Source organism: Protopterus annectens, chromosome 9.part0 (assembly GCF_019279795.1).
Source record: "Protopterus annectens isolate FY-2018-M chromosome 9.part0, PAN1.0, whole genome shotgun sequence".
Classification (NCBI taxonomy): Eukaryota; Metazoa; Chordata; order Ceratodontiformes; family Protopteridae; genus Protopterus; species Protopterus annectens.
The window spans coordinates 917,043,655-917,053,996 of NC_056743.1; the positions used below are offsets into that span (position 1 = coordinate 917,043,655).

A 10,342-nucleotide genomic window follows, 5' to 3' on the forward strand; every position below is an offset into this window, starting at 1 on the left:
TTGAAAAAGAGCCGTTTCTCCTGTTCAAAATGTGGTTGCAATAATACGCAAGTACCCATTTTTTTAATGTCAGTAGCCTTTCAATACAGTACCTTCATCTTTTTCTGGAGACATTGTCGGAATGTGACTTTTAAAACCCTTACTCTGAGTTAAGAAAGATGTTCCTTTTACTCCACTGACACCCTGAGTGGCCTTCTGGTTTTGTGGCCTCTGCTAAAGGGTTTACCTTCATGTGTGTGTGTATTGCACAAGGGCGAACAGCAGTTGTCCAAAAGGCAGTTTGCAAAGTTTGCAAACACCGAACGGAAAAAGGTTCGAATGTGCAATGAGCAAATGTACAGTGACATTCACTCATTGCACATTCGACAATTTGGGGTGGATTGCACTATAGTGGTGATCAGAAAATGGTCCCTTTCCCCACTGTAGTATGATCTCGGAGTTAGAATATTAAAAGTAGGGGGGCTGTGTGGGGGGGGTGCATTTATGTTCGAAAATCAGCGAATCTGCTTTTCGATTTGCTGATTTTTCAAACATTTCAAACTGTCGCTATTTTCATTTTCGTGGTTCCGATTCGCTCATATGAGCAATCGCAACACTGTGTTTTGCTGTTATAAAGGTAAACCCTGCCAAAGTCCAGATTGCCAGTACAACAAATACATGCACCACCATTTATCAATGGGATGGCCTAATCTATTCAGTTTTAGTCAAGCATTCAAGATATACTGTCAGGGTATAGCCAGCTCTGTGGCATAGAAGAGTAAAGCCCTGACCATGATGCGGATGACCTTGATATGATTTGCTTCCTGGGCAGAATAGAAACTGTCCAGGGCAAAGAGGAATGATGAGGTTGACCCTGCTCACCTCTGCCTGGGGGAAGGATGAGAGATGCTTACTGTGGAGTTCAGATTCTATGTTAAATCCATGGTGGAGACTGCAAATCACTGGAGGTAATTTATCTTCGATTTGGATGAAGCTACTAAAGGGATTCTTCTTATGGAAGAGGAAGACACACTTCTCATATATGCTCATTGCATATCAACTTGTTAAGCTACATCAGGTATATACAGAGAAATGGTAGGGCCTTAAAGGAAAAAGCCTTGATTCCTCAAAGGATAATGGTGCTGTTCCTTCCTGCCATTTGCAGCTAGGAGGAATTACATGGGCAGTAGGTCTCTCTCCTTTGAGGGACTGAACTAATGAGGTGGGGGGATCAATAGTCAACAGGGACTAGGAGCCAAAATTGCAAAAAAAATAAAAATATATATATATTGGTAGGGTATACATAGGCAGGGTATCCTTATGTTCAACTAACAATCAGGGTACACTAGCTAGTCCAAGTCACTGAAAGGGCAGACAAAGGTGCTTAGGATTTTGTACTATATGGGCTACTCTTCTACTAGAGACTGAATACTAGGGTTTCTGGGAGACTAAATATTCTATATTATAGACAAGATGGACTTTCTCAGCTAGTACACAGGCAATGCAGTGAATTTCTCACGTATTGCATAGAAGAACAAGTATATTAAACAGTAATGCACACCTACCTGTGTTTGCCACTAGCAAAAGCAAAGGAGTGCAGCTGCTTGTGTACTGAGTGATTAAAATCCTGTACTCTGCCATACGCCAACAGAAATTGAAAACAAAAGGGGGGGACACTCTCTACTACGTATACCATCTGAGCAGTTGTATATAAACATAAAAAATATAATTCAATGGGATGTGCAAAGCTGACTCATGGTAATTTGCACAGAAAGCCTTATCAAACACTAGTGGTGTTATTATATATGAAGTAACTACATATAATGCCAGCAAAACTCGGCTATAATATCTTACATGATCCCAAAGAACATTACTCTCAAAAACATAATTCAACAGAAATGAAACTTAGTGGGGCAAACCTGAAATAGTACTGCAGTGGAGAGAAAATAATAAAAAACAGTATTAAATCCTTTCAGGAAAGCAAGATTTGTCAATTAGAAACATGCTGGAAATAGATGACTCCCCTAGTTGCCTAAACTCTCAAACTTGAAGGGAGACAGAAAAAATAGAAATTACACTTTGAATTACAGGAAGGGGACAGATCAGGTCCCAAAAGATACAGAGAGTAGCTATAATAAATCAATGAAAGGTAAACAAAAACAAAATGCAGAACAAGAGGCAAACTAATCTTGTAAAAAAAAAAAAAAAAAAGAAGACCAGCCCAGATATAAACAGTTGATCAGCATGTCTGTGTAAAACGAAACTAGAATGTTGTAAATAGTTTCCCTCTATCTATGGTTCAACAGTTTCAGTATCTTACATATCTTGCTGGAAGAAAAGGTCATTTTAGTTTTGCTATAAAAATATTCTCCTATTTTTTTGTTTTTGGCAAGTTGCACACTTGACCTGTGGTCTGAATGCTTTCACATTTCCTGCCTTATGTAGTTTTGTTACACACTTTTTGTACGTGGGCTTGTTTAGAGACAATTTGCCATTTAATTTACATGGGTTTTAAGCCATTACAAAACACAATAAAAATTACCTGAATCCAAACTTCTTTCTGCTGTGCAGCATAAATTAATGCAGTGAAATCAAGACCTTCCCCCAGAGTGGCAAGTCGTTGGAATGCAACTTCATCAGCGAGGGACTTCAGGCTTCTACCCTTTTTAATCCAAATATATGACTAGATTCTCTCTTCCCCGAACAATTTTTTTCTACAAAGGTTTCATATGTTTCAGACAAAAAGTCTTGCAGTATGTTGTTTGCTTTTTTTTTCCTTTTTTTAAGAAAACAACTTGCTTAAGGCTTTAGGCATTTCCTGGTTCTCTAGGCTCAATATATCGCTCAGTCTCTTTCTTTTCTTACTTTCTCACTTCTGCTTGACTTGATTGGTAGAAGAGTTTAGCTGACATCACAAGATGGGCAGCAGCTTGGAAAAAATCAGAAGCAAGTCTGGTGGGGGCACGCCTTATAAGTACTGACGTGAAACTGTGATGCATCATTCTTCTGCAAGAGGACATTGTTACAGAATCTTTAACCTAACTAAATAGTACTTTAACAGGAGACTTGTTGCTCTACTAAGCACTACAGTCACTAGAGGGCTCTAGGCTTCAACAGAAAACATTTTGTTAGGAATTTCATTTTTAGTTAAGGAAGATGAAAAAAAATTAATGTGGTACAGTATGTTCTGCCAAGGAAACTCCTCCTTTAACCACCTCCCACAGAAATTCTAGTTCAAGAAAGAGAAGCTGTAGTCATAAGCTGTTTGCTTTAATTTTATCAGCAAATTTAAAAAAAAAGTCCCTCAACAAAGAAAAAGCATTTCAGAGATGGACCAGAAAGCTCTTTTCATAGTATGGTAGACAACACTGTACACACTAAACTAATTCTGCAGTGGTCTGACATTATTTAGTTTGATATTTGCTGAGTCCAGGTCACTGAGATGTCTAATGTAGACCTGAATAACTGATAAAATTAACAATGAGATTAAACATTGATTTAGTCTTTAAGCCCTGTTTTCTTCACTTTTCTTAACATGGACAACAAATAGAACAAACTTGTACATTCCCTAACCTCTTCAACAGAAGACAGGAGAAGGACATCAGGGGCCTTAATCTTATCTTACACAGTTCTGTCAAAATGCTGTGAACTTCAGGAAGCGAACCATTTATTGACTTAGTTCCTATCTTAACCAGGGTAGAACTCTGATGTCAGTGAACTTTTTTTCAGGCTCAGCCTGGGTTACAAAGGCAAAAAAAAAAATAAACCACATACACACGCATTACAGTACAGACTGGTATTATATGTTGTTGTTGTTGTGTCTTTCGGCTTATCCCGGTTAGGGGTCGCCACAGCGGAACTCCGGTCCGCTAATGTTTGGTAGTGGATTTTTACGTGCCGAGTTAACAGCCCTGACGCACAACCTTCGACAAAGGCACTCCCATTCACGCATGCTTCCACACAGAAGACGCTCTAGCTGAGAATCAAATGGGACAACGTCTTCCTGTGAGGCGACAACGCTACCGCAGTATTATATATACTCAAAAAATAAAAATTTATTTTATTATTTATTTTACATTTGTTTCCTGGGATAGTCCAACTGGACATGTATCCTTTTTCAGTGGAGGGCCGGGGAGATAAGCTCCAAGTCATAAAACAATAGTAGTAACAGTACCACATGTTAACAGTTTAAAGCATTTCACAATAACACAGAAAAATAAATAAAACAGTGTTATACATTGTTACCATTGATATAACATCAAGTAGAACTTATAATCATAATAATGACAATAAAACAGTGTTAGACATTACAACTATAGATATAATGCCTAGTAGGACATATAGTTATGTACTGAGTATAATCAATATGCAGAAATATTTCAATTTAAATTTAATCTGATATATATATATATATATACACATAATTGCCAGTGAGGTGCAAAGAGCATTCAGCTTTTAGCTTCAAGAACTGGTCATAAATCCTTTAAGCAAGGGTTAGAAGGTGTGTTGTAGACAAGTGTGGCATGTGAAAGTGGGCTATCCTGGGGGCAACAGGGGCAGAGCCAGGAGTTTGCAAGGTATGTTTTTATGTGTATTTTGAATTGTTTAGATGAGGGAAGGGTCACTATTGAGTTTGGTAGGGCATTCCAGAGCTTTGATGTGTTGTTGGAGAAAAGGGATTCTCCCACTGAGTTCTTTGCTTTAGTAACTTGTAGTAGAAGTTTATTGCTGGAGCGGAGGGATCTTGAAGCTAAGTATGGATGAATGAGGTCTTTGAGGGCTGGTGTTTTATTTGGGTGGTGGAGAATTCTATGGGCTAAGGTTGGCTGATTAAAGTGTAGGAGCTGGAGGAGTTTGAGACAATTGAACTGTTTAAGAGATAAGCAGCGATGTGACTTGTAAGATGTGTTGGTGGCAAATTTATAGAGTTTATTGTAACAGACTTCCACTTTAACAAGGTCAGTTTTACGCAGGTTGAACAGGACTGGGGATGCATAGAGGAGTGTAGATAGCAGGAGGGTTCTGGCAATGGTTACTTTTGTGGTGTTAGTTAGAAATTGCTTGTTCCTATATAGGATGCCAAGTTTTTTATGTACTTTTTTTGATGGTTTGATCTAAATAGAGATCAAATTTTAGGTTGTTGTTGATTATGACCTCTAGGAGTTTGATATGGTCAGTAAGAGTGGTAAAGGTTTTGTTTTTGGAGTAAATGTGGAAGGTTGAGGAAGGGAGGGGAGAAAAATAAAATCAAAAAGTGGAAACAAAATGTTAGTTGAGGAAAAAAGGTCTATATCAAATACTCGAAGAGGCGTTGCAGCAAACACTTCTTCATCAACACATACACAGAGAATACACAAAACTGCAAATGCTGACATCAGAGATTTCTTTCCCTGGGAAAGAAATCGCTTTGCCATCCCTGTAAGTTTGCCGTTTACCCCACTGTAGTGCGATCTCAGGGGGGCACAGCCCCCCACGTTGGGGGTGTGGGGTACGCAGCCCCCCAATTTATGTTTGTGTTTATGTTTTGAGGCAAGCGATTTCTTTCCCAGGAAAGAAATCGCTGATGTCAGCGTTCACGGTTTTGTGCATTTGCTATGTATGTGTCGATGAAGAGGCATTCACTGCAACACCTCTTCGGTGATATGATATAAACCCAAGAAAAAATACATAGACTTCAATGCCAGCAGATGCCCAGAGATGTTGATCTGGGCTAACCATGAAATAAAGTTGTAGATAAATGTTTAATATTAACAAATATATAGAGAGATGAAAAAAGTGGAAGAAGGGGGGAAGGATTAGAATGGGAAGTAGTGAAGGGAGGCAAAAAGTCAGGGACCAGTGAGAGAAGAGAGGGCAGTAAGGATGGGAGAGCAGGTAAATCCAATGACTAGGGGTGATTACACATAGTGTTCTATGTTAAGAAGGTGTAAAGATCTGAAGGCTGGAAGCATAAATAGAAGGTTAGATAATTGTACTAGACTGAAAGCAGATGCATTTTGCTTTCTTAATATGGTACCTCTAGAGTTTAATCTGGAGTTTTTTGAAGGTGTGGATTTCTTTGATTGATATAGGTTGGGAATGATTCCTAGTTCATTAGATATTCAGAAGTTTATTTTTATCCTGTTTGAAGTCTGTTTTTTTATTATTTTATTTTATTTGGCAGTTGTTTACTGGGAAATTCCATTTTCAGTGGAGGCCTGGGGAGAAAAGGTCCAACATACATAGTTCAATTAATAAACTGCATACTATTATCATATGAAGTGCAATAACAAATAGTAGAATCAACATACAGGATAAATAAAGTCAGATCAGAAAATCATGCAGTGAATATTAAACAACAATTATAGGATACTGAACACCTAGTAAAATATAATCAGTAGTGATAACCAATGGTAAAGATGCTAAGCATTTTAAATATGGGCAAAAGACTAAGAGAAAGGAAAGAGATTTTGCATTTGGGGGGAGATTAGGAAATGGAATTAAAGTAGGGACTTATCGGAGAAGTAACTGGTGCTTTGGCTAGTAAGAGAAGGGAGGAAAGAAAAGAGGAAAAAGAAGAGCAAGGAAGAAGGAAGAGAGGGAGATAAAGGAAGAGAAGGAAGGAGTAACAGGTAGTGTCAGCCTGGTGTAAGACATATAGAAAGCCAGGAGTTAAGGAGAAATCTCTTTAGAGATTGTTTGAATATGTGACTACATGGTATTGCTCTAATATCTGTAGGAGTACTGTTCTAGACCTTGGCTACTGAGTAGGAATATAGGCAGTGACATATTTTTTTTCAGTTTATGGATTTCAAGGAGGTGTTTCTCAGATGAGTGAAGAGGGTGATTAGGGAGGTAGAGGTTAAGAATGGTGCTAGGTGCTGGTTGCTGGGCAGGGTGAGAATTTGTATACCATTCTATGAGCAAGGAGAAGTTGGGGGGACTTTAGGTAGTGAGATAACTCAAGCCGGTTTAAATATCTGAGGGAGGAGCAATTGTGGGAGTTGTATGACTGACTGGCTGCAAATCTAGCTACTTTGTTATAGCAAAGCTCAAGTTTTGATCTTAGGGAGATGTCAGTGTTGGTGAAAATTGGTGAGGCATATAGTAGTGAAGGAAGGAGGTATGTATTGGCTAGAGTAACTCTTGAGGAGCTGGTAAGGAATCTTTTTGATCTACAGAGCATGCCCAGTTTTTGGTGTGTTGTTTTTTATGCACTTTTGAATATGAAGATCAAATTTCAGTTGATCATCTATTATGACACCAAGTAACTTTGTGTGAGGTACTACTTCAATTTCAGTATTGTTGAGAGAGGATATTTTGAAAGTGTCTTTTATGTGTGTTTGGGGTTTGGGGAGAAATAAGAGCAGTTTTGTTTTATTTGAATTTAGGAAAAGCTGGTTGTCCCTGAGCCAGTTTTCAATAGAGATGAAAGCCTACTGAGTGATAGATTGTTAGGGAAGGACTATTAGATGAGCAAATGACAGTGGAGTCCTCTACATATTGTATAAGTGTAGCTTGTTGGGAGGATGAATGTAGATCATTTATAAATATGTTAAAAAGGAGATTGTCGCCTGTATTAACTGGGAGAAAAGAGTAATTAGAGAGCCATTTAACTGATTGCAGCCAATTAGATAGGTAGCTAGAGAACCAAGTGATTATTGTACTGGAAAAGCCTAAAGCAGACATATTTGAGAGTAGATTGGTATCTGAGACTGTATCGAAAGCTTCAGAGAGATCTAAAAAGAGGGAAGAAACTAAACTGTTGCTTTATCTGGCTTTCATGACATGGTCCAAAGAAGCAACAAGGGCAGTTGTTGTGCTATGATCTGGGTGAAAGCCTTGTTGGGTAGAGGTTAATAGATTTTGTTGGAGTAAGCACTCTAAAAGTTGTTTATGAATACATTTTTCTAAGATCTTAGAAAGAGGGGACAAGATTGCAATTGGTTTGAAGTTTATTATTTCAGTGGAGTTTCTCCCTTTATGAAGAGGAATGGTGTAATTTATTTCCAGAGAGATGGGACATATGACTCACGAATGGATTGATTGATCGAGATAGAGATTGGGTAGCCAACAGAGGGTGCAGCAATCTTTAGATATCCATATGGTAAATTGTCTACAGAGGGTGAGCAGGGCTTAAGTTAGTTTAATAATTTTTTATATACGGGAAGTAGAGATAGATTATAAGTTGAAAATGGCATTGTTAGTGCTTTGAAGTTTGTCAGGGGTGGCAGGATTCTATGGTGAGTTTTGGGTGAGGGTAGCTATTGAGTCTATAAAATGGGAGTTCAAATTTAGAAGCAGTTTATAAGGGGGCAGTGTCTGGACAAGGGTTATGGGTACTAGGAGTTCAGGGTGTAGTATTTTCTTGGTTATCATGGGGTAGTTTTTTTCTTGTAATGATAGGAGTGTGTAAATAAAAAACAACTGCTGTTTTGCCAAGTACAAATAAATCCAGGTCCCGAAATGTAAAGATGCTTTATTGGTCCAACCACCTCAATAGGAACACCACCAAATAAACTGCAGGCTATTAGTGAAAAAACAATCCAAATAACGTATTCCACAAAACGTTTTCATCGCCAACTTCTTCAGTAGTCTGTATGGTGATGCTCTGTTTCCTTCCTTGTTGCCTGAAATTTCTCTTCCATTTGGGCGGCAGTTGAGATGATTTTATTTGGTTGAATAAAAAACGGTGTTAAAAAAATGGAATTTCGACTGGATCTAGTGCTGGAATGTCATTTGTATCCACAGTAATACCAGGACATCTAGGAGAAGTTGTAGATAATTCCACAGGCCTAGTAATGATAGGAGTGTGGCTGTAAGGGCATTGACAACATTAGTTAGTTTACCATCTTTGAGGATTTTTGACAATTCTTTATTGGCTGGTTCTTGGTTATGAATGTGATCATTCCTTTTTTTGGGGGGGTGCAGAGGGTGTGAAGTATGGGGAAGTTTTCTTGTGGAGTGGGATATTGAGGTTAAAGTTTATTGAGCAGTGATTACTAATGATTAGTGGAAGGGTGGAGATGGTGGAAATATTGTTTTGTTGGTTGTTTATAATTAAATAAAATAGGGAATGTTTTCAAATGAGGTTTTGTGGGCTTTTGTTAACCACCATCAGACCCAGATCTATAATGAAGTCACAGCTGTTACTGTTAAGGGGGTGAGGTCTAGCAGGTTAATGTTGATATCTTCTCTTTTTATTAATGTATCAGATGGTTTAGTGTGCTTATGTATTGAAATGAGAAGTTGCTAAAAATGTTATGTTTGGGCGGGAGAGTTAGGTAGGCAACAGTTAGTAATGTATTATGCTTCTTGGGGATAGGTATTTCTGCTAGGAGCCAGTTGAGATTACTTTCATTTAAGGATATATTATGACTGTATTTAGGTTTTTGTTGGGAAGAAGAAGAGAAATACCCCCTTTTCTAGTTCCAGGCCTGGGACTGAAAACATACTCAGAGCCTAAGGGATTGTGGAAGAGACTTGCGATTATGGATTTTACCCAGGATTCACTTATGGCTACAAAGTCAGGAAAGTGAATAACTATAAAGGCATGCAGTTGTTCTAATTTGTTAAGTAAACTATCAGCATTCAGTGCAATCAGATTATGGGTCAGGAAGGTGCGTGATGATGGCTGGACTGGGTAAGCATTTCTGAAAGGTTGGAGTTTACTTCACTAAAAGAATGAGCTAGTAGGAGAATAATAAGTTGTGTTAGTTGGAAGTGTGGTAGAAATCTCATCTTATAGATGACTGTAGGCTGAGCTGTGGGGATCTGGGTTTGGGGAGGGGGAGTGAAAGCAGTGGATTTAGGTAGAGTGGTAGTTTTGTGCAGATAAATGGATCTGGTGGTAGGGGTTGGAAAGGTAACTGAGGATTTTTTGATTTCTGTGGAAGTGATGTGGAATTATTTGATGTTATTGACTGTGGGGCTGTTGGTAGCAAGAGAAGGAGTATGATTAGGGTGCACAGTTGAATGGTTCTGATTTAGGAAGCTTTACAATAGTGATGGAATGGTATGTTTTCAGACAATCTGATAGGAGAGTGGGGTATATTATTGAGACTTTCAGAAGAAAGTAGTTGATGAGAAATGGCTGGAGTTAAAAGCCTTGGTTGAGGGTGTTATATTGAACTGAAGTTGGATGAGAGCAGGTCTAGAAGACAGTATGAGTGTATGTTATAGAATGAGATTGCCATATGAAAAAAAAATGTATTTGGGGAGTGACTGTAGGGCTGAGTAAGGAAGGTTATTAGTACAAGGTTAGGCTTCAGTTCTTGTCTTTAAGCTGAATGGAGGAGTCGAGTAGAGGTGGTCACGAAATGCAAGTGGAGGGGGAAAATATAAGGTATATAAATACAGCCTCTGGGGCTGGTCGAAAAATGTG

At 38.5% G+C, this 10,342-nt stretch overlaps 1 protein-coding gene across 2 annotated transcripts in view; it reads right to left on the reverse strand.

Moving 5' to 3' along the window:
* STAT6 (signal transducer and activator of transcription 6) overlaps positions 1-2,933 on the reverse strand; it is a 2,965,055-nt gene extending 2,962,122 nt beyond the window's left edge. The window contains exon 1 of one of the 2 annotated variants that reach the window (XM_044083659.1): positions 2,522-2,933. The gene's annotated coding sequence lies outside the window, so the exon portion shown is untranslated. The remainder of the gene's footprint in view (positions 1-2,521) is intronic. The other variant, XM_044083658.1, reaches the window with a different exon arrangement.
* Between the last annotated feature and the right edge of the window lie 7,409 nt (positions 2,934-10,342).